The sequence below is a fragment of the Odocoileus virginianus genome, chromosome 11, assembly GCF_023699985.2.
Source record: "Odocoileus virginianus isolate 20LAN1187 ecotype Illinois chromosome 11, Ovbor_1.2, whole genome shotgun sequence".
In the NCBI taxonomy this organism is placed as follows: domain Eukaryota; kingdom Metazoa; phylum Chordata; class Mammalia; order Artiodactyla; family Cervidae; genus Odocoileus; species Odocoileus virginianus.
In genome coordinates this window covers 45,292,622-45,309,785 of record NC_069684.1, presented here as the reverse complement: position 1 = coordinate 45,309,785, position 17,164 = coordinate 45,292,622, and the positions used below count along the sequence as shown (strand labels likewise).

The 17,164-nt window shown below is 40.7% G+C and overlaps 1 protein-coding gene across 10 annotated transcripts in view; it reads right to left on the bottom strand.

Annotated features, from left to right (window-relative positions):
* The window catches only part of SDCCAG8 (SHH signaling and ciliogenesis regulator SDCCAG8), a 250,106-nt gene that overhangs the window by 32,179 nt on the left and 200,763 nt on the right, over positions 1-17,164 (bottom strand). The gene's annotated exons all lie outside the window — the stretch shown is intronic.

The following is a 17,164-nucleotide window of genomic DNA, read 5'->3' as shown; positions in this document are numbered from 1 at the left end:
GGTCGTAAATGGAGATGTGTCACTTGGAATTTAGAGCCCTCTAAATACTAGGTGCCCCACAGGTTATAAATCTCAAAGGCTTCTCAAGAGTGTTCTGGAATGCATTACTATGAGGCAGCACTCAGATCTACCAAGAATGGAGACCTGCATATTAACTGTCCCACAAGAGTGAGACCAGGGGCCCCAGAAGCAGACATTTTAAACATTTCCTTCATTAATTTCATATAATTCCATAGGCTGCAGAAGCCTTGGATTGTAGCATGAGAACAAAAATACCATTTTATTCTAACTTTGCTAAAGATATGGGTAGGATGGACTTCCCCTATCATACGTGAGTGTGATTTCCTGAGCCTCTTACCCACTCTGAACAGGATCAATAGAACTTCCACCTCCTGGAGCAAAACATGAGCTTAATTTCCCATGACATCTTGTTCCTCGTGCTGAACGCTTTAGCAACTCACATACCTTGTGTTTGCTGAAAACTTTCTGTACTCCAGGCACTGTTCTGAACATTTCTGCATAATAACTCATTCAATTCTCTTAACCAATTCTCATAATTTAATAGCCTCACATTAAGTGTGGCTGCTGTTTAGTCATTCAGTCATATCAGATTCTTTGCAACCCATGGACTGTTGCCTGCCATGCTCCTCTGTCCATGGGATTTCCCAGGCAAGAATGCTGGAGTGGGTTTCCATTTCCTTCTCTAGGGGATCTTCCCAACCCAGGGATCGAACCCACATCTCCTGCTTGACAGGCGGATTCTTAACCACTGAGCCACCGGGGAAGTACCATGCCCCAGATCACACAGCACAGAAGCAGTAGAGCCTGTATTTGATGCTAAGCCATCTGGGTTCAGGACACACAATCTTAACTACCCTTCACTCAAAGTGACTCTCAAAGACATTATGTAGGAAACGTTATGATGTCTACCTAGCCCACCAGTCATGGGAATTTGCTGACATTTAGCTTCTTTTGACCCTGAGTTTCTTCAAAGTAAAACATAATTTAAATAACACTTGTCCTACCTATCTATGTCACAAGGCTATGTATTATATTTTTTCCGATGTTTACTGCTTTTTTTTTAACCCTATGTGTGGAGGTCTTTTCTAGGCCCAAATCAGTTGTGACCACCTTGAGGGGAGAGGCCAGTATCTAATATATTTGGTAACTACCATGACCAGAACTCAAATTTAGTCAGCACCATCTTCATCTTAGTCTCGGAAGTTGCCACTTTGGGTGCTATTAATAACTGGGCCCCCCCAAAATGAAAAACCAAGGATCCCTTGCTTTGCTAGTTAAAGATAGGGGCAAAGACTTGTTCATACTGCATGTGGTGTTTAAATGCCTTTTCTAAAACAGTCTCAGGTGAACTGACAAGCAGTGAAATGAGCCAGCCCCACTAAGACACGAAGTCATGGTCTGACCTGGACCAAGGGAGAGCTTCCCTTCCGGAAGCCCCTGAGGTCGGTCTGTCACCTGCCCGTGGTCCACACGGATATTAAAAACAATACCACAACAACTGACTGAATACAGCTAACACGATGAGAAGGATGATGAGATTATATACCTAAAAAGAAACACTGCCTTTCTGGAGACAGAGAAAATTGTTAATACAAATGAACAGCTGTTGGGAAGAAAACGTTATTTCCAAAACCCAGACAAAGCTCTATTTATTAAATTTCAGAGACACTTAAATTATAGTGTCTGAAAGCTATCTTGTCATGGGTATCTGTGACACCTAAATTATCCAAAAATCTGAAAGGTTAAGCCACAATAAAGATTTTAAGTGAGAAAGACTTAGAAAAGGTTCTTTTTGTCTCAAAGGATCAGGTGAGTAAATCTGCTGTGTAGCATAACCTGATAAGTAGTAAGCTCCAGGACTAAACCTTCTGGAAATCCAATAGCATATGCAATTCAAAATTCATTCAGAGATGTTAATATGTGCTATTTTAAAATCTAAATGCAAAATTCACTGTTGCCGTGGTCTGTGATCTTCTTGTTCACAGTGGATCTCTGGGCACTCCCGTGCCCCAAGCTCCAGGCCTGCCCCAGGTGTTCCGCAGGAGTCCAGGATGTTCTCCGTGCAGACTGTCCCGGGCCAGGCCTGCGGAGGAGATGCTGGGCACGGCAGCCACTGAGGTGGCTCAGGCCAGATTTGTCACCATCAACCCTGACCCTCCCAGAAGAAACCAGGGCTTACCAACGCCTCTCCCGCTGACTGGCATGTGTCTGACTGCCTCTAGACATTTCCAGAGAATGGACTGTCACACACTGGCTAAGGAAAAATAAAGGAGATCTTATTTCGTTGCATCTAGGAAAAGTTAAACAGTGGATCAAGTGAGCACACTGGGAGTCACTGTCACAGTCCACTGTAGATGTAACTTTTTCTTTTCAGTTCATCATTACAGCTGATTCAAGTAAAATACAGACTTCAGTCTAGATTGGAAAGACAACTAAAACAACAGCTTAAAGAAGTAAACTGAAATCCATTATCGCTTGCTATTTACAGGTACTTTCAATCTCTGCTTCCTTGCCCACGGGGCGACCTGATCTTGAATGCCAGGGGTGTCCAATAGGAATCTTTATCACTCTATGCAAGTGCACTTGCCTTCCTCCCGTCATACATCTCTTGTTTATCGTTCTACCTTACTTCCTACACACCTCACCGGGTGTTGTGCAGCTTAGTAAGTTAGCAAAGGCTTGCAATTTTCCTAGTGAAAGGTGTTATGGTGTTATGTAAATACACAGTATTATTTTGTCTTTATTCCAGCATTGCCTGGTTTGAAATAGTTCAGTGTGTGTAAATATGTTGAATAATGTGTATTAATTGGATTTTTTTTAGTAATTCCCTGGCATCCCAGTTACTAAGTGGAAGCAAGCTTACTTTCACAATGAAATATTAAGTATAGTCTCAGACAACTGTTTATAATTCTTTGTGCCTTTCAAATTGAATTTTAGCTAGATGAATCCACCAAGCACGATGAATCATTTGCTTGGATACTAGACAGAATCACTAAGTTGTGACCTCTTATGAAAATAAATAGAGGCAGATGCAAAGGTTAAAGTTCACAACACAGCAAGTAGCCCACTCCAGAAGATGGGAGCAAGTATGGAAGCTCTCTTAATTGTAAACAATTAGTGTAACTGAAGAGCCTAAGGGTACAACATTCAGAAAAATATTTCAAAGTACCAATACCACCACATGTTTTAAGTTGGAATTTTAAAAAATAAATATCACTCTGAGGATCAAGTATCAGTCAGGACCACGTTAGCTCTTGATGCCCACTTTTGTTGCCCCGTGAACATCATTCCATTTAACCATGTCAGCAATCTAGAGTCAAGGGGACCTGACCATGGCAACCTAACTTTTTTCATGAGGTTCTGAAGACAGGACTATTTCCAGACTTCTCTCTAGAGAACAGCCCCCCTACAGACTGCTGGCTGTCATGGGGACACTGAGAATTCATGTCAAGTACAAGTATTTCCAGGAGTGATCACTATTTACATAGCCTGTGTAGGCATGTGCCCATTTGGCAGAGTAGTCTCGTTATAGGCTCTATCACAGATGACAAAGAGTGCCTCCCAAACAAAGGGAGTCAAAAGTATAAGCTCTAGAATAATCATAAAGATGGGGAGAAAGTGTCAACAGATTGCTGAAAAATGCACAAAACTCATAAAAGGGTGAGTTTAATGAGTGACATGGCTGTAGATAACGTTTTTGTAATATAGATTATTTTTCCTCCCAAAATAAAAATTTGCCTATAAATTCATACTGTAATTGGATTACAGGCATTATAGGAATTGGTTTGAGTCAGGATGGTCTTGGGGTTGAAAAGCCACAGGAACATTCCTGGCTAGCTGGCTGAATCATCAGGTGGTCCAAAAAGACAAAGAACCATGCCATGATACTGGGAATAGAAGGGCAGTCATCCAAAAGTGATGTGCTGCTTCTCATCTTGGGCCTTGAGTCTAAAATGATCTTCCACAGTGAAGAACCCAAGAACGTTGTTAGAGCAGGTACCTTATTCTCTTCTCTGTATATACCCCGCATCCCCTTAGGAGTCAAGAATCACTTTACTGTGGAGCATTTTCTGATTTCCTCATACCTTTCCCTTCTGTGTTCCCCACCATGGCTCTTATCACAGTGCATCACAACTGCCTGTCTTCAGCACTGAAATGTTAGCTCCTTGCGAGCAGGGATTGAATCTTACTGGTACCGACTGCATCCAGCCCGGTACCTGACACATATGAGTGTCAAATAAAAGAATGAATTGTAATGACAACACCATAGAGGACTTGAGTGTGCTTTCAAAGCACCAGTTGGCCCAGGATCAGATGATATCATGCTGTAAATGTAAAGATTTGTTTATCCTTTTTATATAGATGGTTTTCAAAGAACTGCTGGCAAAACTGCCATTTCTACCTTTGGTTGAAATAGAGAACTGGTGGCATTTGTGGCAGTCATGTTACTTTTGCCTTCCAAAGAGCCTAAACATTTTTTTCCTAAAAGAAAATTAGATGAAAGAGGGAAATGCCTTGGTGTAGAGAAAGCCTTGGGGACTTTCTAGGAAAACAATTTCATTGGCAGCAGTACTATGCTTTCTCTAAGGCTGTTTAAATGCCATACACACTATTATTATTGTTGCTGTTCAGTCGCTCAGACGTGTCTGACTCTTTGAGACCTCATGGACTGCAAACGATAGATGCTAGTGTTTTCTAGGTGACTAAAAGGCAGAGGCTTTAAGGCAATGTGAAAAAAAATCACAATATTCATTTGTTCTACTATTCACTCATTCATTTGTTCAACAACTATTTACTGATCTCCTATAATGTTTTCTCTCCTGGATATTGGGAAATAGTGGAGAACAAGACAGACAAGATTTCATTCCAAGGAGGCTGTGTAGTTGTTAACAGGATGGCACATTTGTGGGAATTTTGCAAAGTGCTTCAAGGAAAGTGCTAGGGGAGAAACCTCACTGGTGGAAAGCAGGAAAGTTGAATCTAAACTTAAGTAATTCCTTAATGGTCTCATCCCAAAGATGAGGGGTTTCAGTTACCTTTGTCTAAACAGAAGTCCAAATACATTTTCTGAGCTCTGACCTTAGTGCCTACCAAAATATGTGACACTGGCCCCTCCTCTCAAATAGGTCACAGTCTATTTGGACCTAGAAGAGACCTTTACACATGGGAAAAAGAAAGCAGTAAACGTGTGAGGAGGGAATGGTCCAGGTGTGAGTAAGTGGTCTTGGAACGCAGAAGAGGAATTCATTCAAGAAAGCTTCTCCACCGATTCTAAGGCACTGTGTATTACTGATTTTAAAACAGTGCATTTATATATATATCAATAACCCAGAAATAAGTATGGGGATGGAAATGAAATAGACAGTCTTGCTGGTAACAAAGGCTTCAGGGCAATAAATTTCAAAACAAAGTAGAATGGTAATGTAGCTTGAATCTGACTGGAAGTGCCAGAAAGAAAAAAATGTTTCCCACAAATGCAAACTTTTTTGGAAGCTAAGAAAGTGGACTTGTAAAGCTTCTCAAAGACTGCAAGTCATGCCACAGACGGTTAGAAGGAACGGGTGACTCCTGAAAGCCATTCTGCAGATTGCTAAGACTTAGGATGCCACTCACTCCAGCTAGAATTCATGGCCTCCCGAGGTCAGGGATGCCTAACAGAGCACATACTGGAATAGCCAGGCTGACCCAACACACTTTCTCTTTGATCAACCTTATATTTGACTGTATTTTAGTAAATTATCCATGTAGTTGTATTTTGACAGCTCTCTTTACAGCAGTAAAACAAAATGTGTGCATCGCAAATGGCAAAGATTCAAATTTCAGCTATGTTTATCCAAAATAGCACTGAACTGCTTCTGTACTTATGCTATACTGCCTACAGCTTTACGGAAGGGAAGACAGATGGGATGAATTTAGCAGGGAAACAGCTGTGGCTTGAAGAAGAGACAAGCAAAAGTTTTGCTATCAGGCTTCATTATGTATCAAGGTACCAGTAAAATGTGTATCCGTAAGGCAGCCAAAAAAGTGTTTTTCATCTGACTAGTGATAATTACCTTTTCTCAACAGCTGACAATGTTCTAAGTGGCATTAAATAGGTAGAGTAATTAAGCAGTAAGATACAACAGGCAGTGCCTTGCTGGGAATCATGGTTCCCCTTACGTGCATTGGGAGGTAGAAGCTAGAGAGCCATCGACTCCAACCTCCTGAGCAATGCAGCGAGCCCAGGGATTTGCCAGTGGGAATGCACACAAACAGGAAAAAGGGGGAAAAGCCATCCATGGAGACAGGATGGGAGCCTAATCATGTGACAAGGACACTCCTAAAGAAAGTTAGGTAAGCTCCCACCTCTGACCTTCACACCCGTGCCTTAGTGATGAATGTGCATCATTCACACTTTGTGGCAATCAACTGGACCTTGAAATGGGAGAGCTTGGGCTATTTATTTTCCAAATCATCTTTGCCTATTTTTAAATGTCCAATTAGATGCTCTTCAAGACTAAGATGCTTCAACTTTCTGAAAACAGGAAATCTCCAGTTTTTACATTGTTGAGGGGGTGATCAATTACTTTGTGAGTTAAGCTTGCGCAGAGTGACCATTCCTGTGGACACCAATCCCATCCTCTCCAGCAGCCTCAGGAAAAACTAACACATGTGCTACTGCAAATCCTATAGGTCTTTCTATACAATGTACTGCACGCTGCACAAACTTTGTGTTTAAAATAATAAACCATGCCTACTGTGAAAAAATTTTACCCCTGTGTTAATTACCTTAAGTAGAAGACTCTATATTGGGAGCCTCCCAAATTATATATAATGTGCACTTTATTAACCTCTGATAAACTGTACTTTATTAACCTCTGATAAACTGTTTTATTGAATAGTTTTCTTTTAATAAATCTAACTTATGTCACAATGGTAAATAACATTATATTCCACCCAGATTAATAACATTATCGCTGTCATGGTAACAGACCAGAGAAAATCAGAGAAAGCCTTAAAAAGGAACATACAAAATACAACACTTCTCTGGTGGTCCAGTGGTTAAGACTCCATGTTTCCAATGCAAGGGGTATGGGTTCAAACCCTGGTCAGGGAACTAAGATCCCACATGCTGCATGGCATGGCCAATATTTATATATATATGTATGGTAAACCATTGTGTGACTAATATTTGGTGGCACAGACTTTTCTAAAAAAGCTGGAATTATCACATCACCACTGAATGGCAATAAATGAAAAGCATTCACATACTCAAAAAAGCATGTTCACTGTTTTAGACACTTAATAACTTCCGAAGTATTTTACCATCACACTCCCATTCTTTCAAAAGGTGGTATGTTTTAATTCCTTTTATGTGAAACTATCTCTCCCATCCCCCAGCCCACTGTAAGCTTATTGTAAAGCTCCTCTGCCTTTTCAGTGACTTTTGCTCCCGGCAACACTTCTCAGGCCTCTATCCACTACATCTTGACAACCCCCCGACAGCCACTGATTTTCTGGGTCTGTTTAGCAGCAAAAAGACAGTGGGTTACTGTGCGACAATCATAGGCTTTGGAGTCCGGCGAACCTGGCAGGCTACAGCCTGTGGGGTTGCAAGAGTCAGACACGACTTGGTGACTGAACTACTACTACTGAAATTCACACTGGAGAAGGAAATGGCAACCCACTCCAGTATTCTTGCCTGGAGAAATCCATGGGCAGAGGAACCTGACGGGCTGCAGTCCATGGGGTCACAGAGAGGCGGACACGACTGAGTGACTAACACACCCACCCACACACACACACACACACACACCTGTTTAAATTCTAGCTTCTCCTTTTATGGGCTATGCAACTATGGTCACATTTCCTTCCTCTGAGCCTCAGTTTCTTGATCTGTGAACTGACAGTAAACCCTGCAGGGCTGTTGCAGAGTACCTGGCATAATGGCAGAGTAAACTGTCAACAGTAGGAATGACATTATAGAAAGAAAATATTTTACTGAATTGCCCTTCTGCCATCATCTTATTTCAAACTATTGCTTCTCTTCTCTTTCTGCTCACTATTCATCAATTTGCCTTAAAGGTAACATAAACATATTTGCAACTGTTAACGTTTTACTCTCCCTACCACACTTTCTTCCATGTATCAGAGCATAAGTTTTCACATATAGAAGAGGATATTCATGCTTAGGCTATGCATGCAACAGCTTAAGACAGGTATGTTGGGACTCAATACAGAAACTGGTCAGATGCTCCTTGTGGGACAATTGTAGCAGCTTAATGGGGAAAGCAGCTCATAAAGCAGAGAAAGGGAACATAAAACAATAATGCATTTTTTTGAATAACAGGAGGAATTTCTTAAAAATTGTTATTATCGGAGCTGAAGTATTTCTAAGACCTGTCAGCATCCCTTCTTCATAGGCTTGGGAGCAAAACTGCCTGGGATCAACTTCAGACTCTGTCACGTAGTAGCTGGGTGACCTTGAGTCAGTTACGTAACCTCATTATGCCTCAGTTTCCTCACTGGTAAAATGGGGACAATGCTAGTATTTGCCTCACAGGGTTGTTATAAAAATTAAGCATGTTAATGAAGGGAAGTGCTTAGAGTAAGAACAATGGCTGGTACATAGTAAGGACTATCTACATTAGTTGCTGCAACGATAATGATTATGACAAATATGACAAATACTGTGTATTTATTATGTATTGTCTAATCAAACACTGTATAATAATTATCATTATTGAAGGGGTGTCAGGAAATTTCTACACCATAGCAAGTGGCTTAATACCGTGTTCGATGCCTATCAAACTGCGGAAACTGGGGAATCAAGGAGAGGGCCGTTAAGCACAAAACGAGAGTAGATACGGGGCCCTGGAGCAGGGAGATGAAAGGTGTGGATGAATTTACCTTACATAAGCAATGATCTTAATATCGTCCTTGGTGAATAATCAAACTTCTTTATAAGCAGTAAGGTCCTAAAATTAGTAATCTGCTCAAGACCCACACAAAAGTCAAGATCAAATAGAACTGTGTTTTGTGTATCCCGAGTGCTCATTCTGGGATGGATCCTGAAGGTTCCTACAGGGAGCTGTCTATCCATACCAGGACACTGTACTTGCCAATTTTATTTCTGACACAGAGATACCTTGGATACTGCAGAGGACAAGAGAAGAGCACCATTGCAACAATCGAGCACCGATGCTGTCTTACAGTGTAAGTCAATAAAAATCTGTCTCTTGGTTTCCTTGTATTGTAAATGATAATAACCACCCATGGTAACCACTTAACAGGGTTGGAGAGTGCCAGCTGAAACCCATAAGGGACCCTACGCTGTTGCAATTATGTAAACACAGGGATAATCCCACTTTTAAGAATCAGTTTTGAATGACTTCAGATCCATGTGTTAAGGACAAAAGCTTTATAAAACTAATGAAAAATTGGACTTACATACTGTACTTTGACATCAAGCATCAACATTTGCACAAGGACTGCTACCAGCAGACAGTTAAATAAACACACTGTATTTAAAAAACTGTTTCTTCATGTAGTGAAGCCACTCAACAATGGGAAGCTGTCACAAATAAGGATACTGACAGGCCAACTACAGCAAATACAGTTTTACCTAAAAGGGCGGATTCCTTCTCTATATTTTCTATAGGTCTCCTATATTACATTTAAAATTATCAGCTATAAATGATCAATTTTAAAGGAAAGAACTATGTCATGGGTCCAAAACAAACTGTAAAATAATGTGGGCATGTAAATAAATTATTTTTAGCTTTGTGATAAGTTTCACCATTGATATGACACTGAGAATAAAATTTCTTTCATGTCTCCGGTGTTCAGGACAAACAGAATAAACATATGCTGAATTTAAATATTTATAAGATTCTTTCCAGACAGGAACATTATGAAATAATCAATAAACTAAGTTTTACAAAGCAGGATGCATCTGGCCAAAAAAGAATAGAAGGTCCATTTGTTACTCACAAAGCATTAATGTTTTCTAACATGTGTGGTAAATACCTACGATTCTTCCACCTATTTTCCTTTTTGGAAGTGCATCACTATATATTCTGAGACAATCTGCTCCCCTAGGGTATGGAGTTTGAATAAAGCAGATTTGGTTGATTTTTTTTTTTCCTTAGATGAATACACAAAGACCCTTAAAAAACAAGTGTTGTTTAAAATAAGGCATGATGAGTATATTTAATATTTATTAAAAATACAGCATCTACCAAAAGACCTTGAAACTGAACTATAGCTCTTCCAGCCCAATTCTGCAAGAGAGAGTTAAGTAAGATCAGAATAAAAGGTTTAGGGAAAGCACTAAAAAAGAAGGGATAAAGCCAGAAGACTGCCTCCCAAAATATAAAGAAAGAAAAAAAGAAACAAACCTTCCCCCCTCACCAGAAACAAACAAGTAAACTGCTTCCCCTACATTTTTTTAAATGCTGGGAATGATTCACTTTTACCTATGCATATTAGTGTAAAAATAAAAGCTAAAAGACTGGGTTTCCTTATGTATTTTCAAGAAAAGAATTATAGACACAGCTGACAGCTCATTTGAATTTCCTTTATTGCTTTTTAAAAGTAGATTCTCCATTCTAGTTTCATTGCACTTGGAGGCATCCATTTGTTAAGATGAATTTTATTTTGTCACTATAGCCCCAAATTTGTCACGTGACTATTTCTGCAGGTTCATTAAACTAATCCCCTGAAATGCCTCATATCTTTTAACTTTGAATAACATGAATGGCTCAGTGCCCTTGGGTCACCCAGGCCAGCCACAGAGTTAATAAGAGAATTTCCCCACTGGCCAGGGAAGCATCAAGGATAAAAACAGAACCTGCCCACTCCTCTGACGTAATTACATCAGGCTTTCCCTTTCAGTGAACCAAACCAAGGAGGGGAAGCAGAGGAGCAGGGCTCCTGGTTCACTCAATGGATAAGCGGTTGGAGGAGACAGAAAACGAAGATGGTGAGACCACAGACAGGAGCAGTGCTCTGAGCCCCCAGTGCCCGAGCTCGGCCATCACCCCACCCTGCTGGTGCGTGCTCCCGGAACATGCACGCCCAGAATGCAGAGACCACTCTGACTCATTTTGTTTGTTTCTTCAGGACCCAGGACAATGCCCAACCAACTGCTCTGACAAATTTGAAACTGCTAATGTTTGGGGTAACATTATCATATACTCTGCCCTTGATATGTGGCAGAAATGGAAGGGTCTAATAAACTGAATCACATTTACAAACATTACAAGCAGAACTTACTGCAACGAATTATGTTAAGTGAAAAATGTCCACTTAAGTAATCAATTTTGGAAAATTAAATGTAATATATTGGGTGGGCCTAAAGTGAGATATAATGACAATAGCTTGGTTTTCTATCAAGCTGAATTTGGAGGAAGACATTTTGAATTAGGGTCATTTATTAAGTTTCAGAACCTCCAGTTCCTTTCCATAAATGAGTGTGACCAAGATAGATAGAGGGTTTCTCCGGTGGCTCAGACAGTAAAGAATCAGCCTGCAATGTAGGAGAGCCAGGTTCGATCCCTGGGTGGGGAAGATCCCCTGGAGAAGGGAATGGCAACCCACTCCAGTATTCTTGCCTGGAGAATTCCATGGACAGAGGAGCCTGGTTGGCTACAGTCCATGGGGGTCACAGAGAATTAGACATGACTGAGTGACTAACACTTTTGCTTACTTCATTTTCAAGATAGATAGAAGTAAAGCAATTAAGTGTTTAGCAATTGGCCTACTTTTTAAGGTCAGGATAAGACAGAACCTCAAAATTCCCTAGGAATTTTTTGTTATGATTTTAAAAACTTTTCATTTCTTCATTCTGAAATAGATTCCCTTTTTTTAAAAAATTGTTGCACTTTTTTTTAGAAATGTGCCCCAGATTTTTCTTGTCTGAGAAATTACGAAATTTTTATTCTAAGTAGTGTACATAACTTTAAAACTAATATTTATTTTGGTTATTGAAACTAAAATAAACAGTGTTACAAATATGTGGTGGATTCTATTCACTATCTCCACACCCTTTGGCAAGTTTTCTCTGACCAACCTAGATGCTCAGCAGGGTGGATGGTACACTTGTCAGGTTTATTGAAATCTTAACCAGACCAATGGCCCATCCAGTAAGAAGTGCTATGTTGCTCACTAAGCAAGATGGAAAAACATATACTACTTTCTCAAATGCAAATCAAAACTATAATGAGGTATCAACTCATACTGGTCAGAATGACCATCAGCAAAAAGTCTACAAATAAAAAATAGAAGGTTTGGAGAAAAAGGAACCTTCCTACACAGCTAGTAGAAAGAGAAATTGGTACAATCACTGTGGAGAACAGTATGAAGGTTCCTTTAAAAACTAAAAATAGAATTACCATATGACCCAGCAATCCCACTCCTGTGATATCACTTAGGTGTGGAATAAAAAAAAAAAATGATACAAATGAACTTATATACAAAATAGAAATAGACCCAGAGGCATAGAAAACAAACTTAATGGTGATCAAAGGAGAAATGAGGGGGAGGAATAAATTAGGAGTTTGGGGATTAACATAAACATACCATTATATATAAAATAGGTAACTAACAGGGACTTACTGTACAGCATAGGGGTCCATATCCAATATTTTCTAAAAATTTGCTACATATCTAAAACTAACCCAATATTTTAAATCAACTATGCTTCAATTTAAAAAAAAAAAAAGAACATTTCTCTTAAGGAATTCACCATCCGGTGGGGAACACAAGTCTATGTAACCAGGAAGATGGTTCAGGTTACAGAACGAGCATGGGTTTTAGAAATCTCAGTTACTGAATAATTAAACACCAAATGAAGAGTCTCTCCTTGACCAAACTTTAGTCAGGTTCCCCTAAGTCCTCTTTTCAATTAGGCTTTGACCTTGGCCTTTACTGTCTGCCCTTGCCAGGCCTGCATCGCCAGTTTTAGCAAGAATATTACCAGTTTAGAGAGAATCTCCTACCCTTGATAACTGATCAACCTAAATATCTGATCAAATTCCCTTCCCCTTCACCACCCACGATGTGATGTCTGGTCACCTTGGCCTGCCTTCAGGAAGACTCCTGTTAGATCCACTTAGCCAGGGTCCTCCCTTGTCTCTGGTGTTTCTTCTGAGTAATTTTCTGCCAACTGACTCCACAATCCCGCCCCCCGCCCAACCATCCTGCTCCTCGACTATGAACCCCCACTTTTCCTTGTGTATGAAACTGAGCCACGTTCTATGCGAAGTTCTCTCCCCCGCCCATTACAATAGTGCCTCAATAAAATCTATTCTTACCCCTTTAACTCCTGCAAGGCTCTGGTTTCTTTGATACCTCTCTAAGATTTATTTTGCTCCTTTGGAGAATAAGATTATTATTATCAATATTAAAATGAAATAAACTATTATTTTAGTTGAGGTCAAATCCCTATTAGTCATTCAGAAAATACTATTTTTTTTCTTGTGTGTGTGTGTGTGTATTAGTCACTCAGTCGTGTCTGACTCCTTATGACCCTGTGGACTGTAGTCAGACTCCTCTGTCTATGGGATTCTCTAGGCAAGAATACTGGAGTGGGTAACCATTCCCTTCTCCAGGGGATCTTCCCGACTCAGGGATTGAACCTGGGTCTCCTGCATTGCAGGCAGATTCTTTACTGTCTAAGCCACCAGGGAAGCCCACTTTGTTTCTTACTTAGTTAAAATACATGGTCTAACACCCCCAAACTCATATAATATATACATAGTCTGTGGTGTACTGGGACTGCAGGGCAAGAAGAAGTACATTCAGGGTGGATGCGTTGTCTCGTACAGCTCCAAGAAAACCAAACAAGAAAGAGGTCTCTCTGCCCAGATGACTATGACTATGTGTGAGCCCATGAAGAAGAAACTATGAATTTTAGCCGAGTTACAATTAGTTCCCAGATGCTCAACTTGGCCTCTATGTCTCAGACTCATTGTCTCAAAGGGAAGACAATACTAATGATCCATCTTGCACAGTATATATGAAAAAAAAATATCTATTTCATGTTTTAAAGGTCACTAAATATATAACAGCTAGATAGTTAAAGCAAAATACCATATTCATCAGTGAAATAGAAAAGTTTAGCAGCATTCATCTGTTCTCATTTTAAATTTACCACAGTATGTAAATTAGAGGATTTAAAAAAGCATCAGGCAAAAATCTGAGCTAGGTGCGAATGAAAAGCACAATCAGAAGCAAATTTGTGACTGCTTGAAGTGTAAGAGTTTGCCAAATGGGCTGGTACTTAGATTTTACTACTAATCTGAGTTTATACAAAGCCAATAGAAAGATCCCAATTATTGTTAAATACCCAGAGTAGAAATTTGCTGCTAAACTGCTGTATAGTATTGGTCTCAGGTTGGTTTTTGTAAGCATCTTATTTTAGGTACTGAAATTATCACAGGAATACCACACACAGAGCTGAACTTTAAATACACAGTCCCAGGCATATATATAGCCTGAGGAAAATAAACTCAATACAATTTGGATTAGAGGCTGAATTACCTGATTTTAAAAAATATTTTGCAGTAGTAGAATCTACTTAGCCAGGAACACTAGTTATCCTACCAACTTAACATGACAAGATACAACTGATGGCAAAATGAGATAACCTGATCATTCTTAACAGGATTTTCTTACATCCAAAACATTCACACTATATCAGAAAAGTACAGAGGCGGGTTTGTGATTCACACTCTTGTAGATCTCAGTGGGCCAATATGTTACATTGAGACATCAGCCTACTATTTAAACAGCACCTTGTCTGGTTTCCATGGAACGAATTATCTTCAAAAACAAAATGAACTAGATTAAGTTGAAGCCCAGGGAAGGTCAAACTCAGGAATGCTGCAGATTCTTGGGAGACCTTGGGAGCCCTGCTGACTTGGGCTGGGGCCTTGAGCCAGCCAAGAGTGAAATTTCGCATCAGAAACCGCTTAAGTGACTACCAAGTCCAGCCAGAGAGACAAGGAGATAGATGTCCAGTCAGGTGCCAAGACCAGCCCTGCTTCAAGACCAATCTTGTGACAAGACAGCACAAACCTCAGTCTCAGAATGCTTTTGATTATTTCCCACTTTCTCAAGTCACATCATGATATTTAATCAACTCTGAAAAGTGGGGATAATAAAATAAATGTCTTTTCTCCCTCATAATGCCTAATCATTCGAAATGTTGCACTTTTTGAGTGTCTGTATCCTAAACACTGTTCTCCTGTGCTGCTTAGTCGCTGAGTTGCGTCCAACTCTTGGAGACCGCGTGTACGGTAGCCCGCCTGGCTCCTCTGTCCATGGGATTTCTCAGGCAAGAGTACTGGAGTGGGTTGCCACTTCCTCCTCCAGGGGATTTTCTCGACCCAGGGATTGAATCTGGGTCTTCTGAACTGCAGGCAGATTCTTTACCGCTAAGCCACCTGGGAAGGCCCTGTAGCTTTGCACACCCTCTGAAGAGAAGTCTTGGCATCCCATCTCTATAAAAAGTTCCCCAACATTTTCCAGGCTGGACTTCTGTCTTTCTTCAGACTGTACTGGATTAGAATACAATCTAATCTAATCTTTCTCCCGTACTGTTCCATCCCTATCTCTACTACAGTCTTTACCACGTGGGGCTCGTGAGGACTTTGCACCTCCTCCAGAGAACAAGGGAGAGGTCAGTGATTACTCAATATATCTTACATATCTCCAAGGCCTGTAGTTCCTATCATGTAACATTTGTTTGTGTTGGTTTATTTTTGTTTTGAATGGACCAAACCATTCTGTAGTTTTAAAAGGTTATGTGTGTATGTTAGTTGCTCAGTCGTGTCTGACTCTTTGTGACCCAGTGGACACACCAGGAGCCCACCAGGCTCCTCTGTCCATGGAATTCTCCAGGTGAGAATACTGGAGTGGGTTGCTAGTCTCTTCTCCAGGGGATCTTCCCTGATTCAGGGATCAAACCCAGGTCTCCTGCAACCCAGGCAGATTCTTTACCACTAAGTCACCTGGGAAGCCCTAGGTTTAAAATAGCTAATAAAGCCATTTCCTTCTCCAGGGGACCTCCCAATCCAGGAACTGAACCTGGGTCTCTGGCACTGCAAGCAGATTCTTTACTCTCTGAACCCCAGAAGTCCCCTAATAAAGCCAGGTGTGTTCAAATCCTAAGAGACTGGTGGGAAAAAAAAGGACACATATGGAATCAGCATATATTAACCCTAACCATTAGGCTAACAGCTTTTAAACTAAAAAAAAAAAAATCAGTTTCTAGATAATTATTCATTAATTCAACATAGTTTTATACACCAAAACTTCAGAGACTAACTCATGATTCACACCGAAGACATCACAATCTAATAAAAGAGAAGAACATAGAACACCATGAAAACAGTACTCTAAGAGCTAGGAAATAGAAACAGTTACTGTAGACATAAGAGGGAATGACTGCCTAGAATTAAGAAATGCTGGCTTCTAGGGAGAGCTCAACTTTCTATTAGTCCTGCCTCTGAGAAAGTGAAGTCGCTCAGTCATGTCTGACTCTCTGCGATCCCATGGACTGTAGCCCACCAGGGTCCTCCATCCATGGAGTTTTCTAGGCAGGAGTACTGGAGTGGGTTGCCATTTTCTTCTCCAGGGGATCTTCCCAACTCGGGGATCGAACCCAGGTCTCCCGCACTGCGGGCAGACGCTTTACCGTCTGAGCTACCTCCTGCCCCTAGACACCACCAAATCCTTCCCTGAAAGCTGTTCTTATATGAGATATCCGCAGATCAGGCCCAGACACCTTTTCCAGCCTATCCTTGTGGTCATTTACTCTACACATTGAAGAGTGGGAGATCTAGGACCCTAAGATGGGAATGTAGACATGAGTGAAGGGAGGCTGTCTGGGCCACCTCATTTGCAGTCATTCAAACCTCACTGTTCTAGGCAAAAAGCCAAAAGGAGTTCAGGCCGCTATGACCCAGCCAGGCCTAGCAGGAGTTACCTTGCAGGTAAACCCAGTGGCATAATTCTAAATAAGAATTGTGGGCTTCCCAGGCAGTTCAGACGGTAAAGATTCTGCCTGCAATTCGGGAGACCAGAGTTCGATCCCTGGGTTGGGAAGATCCCCTGGAGAAGGGAATGGCAACCCACTCTAGTATTCTTGCCTGGAAAA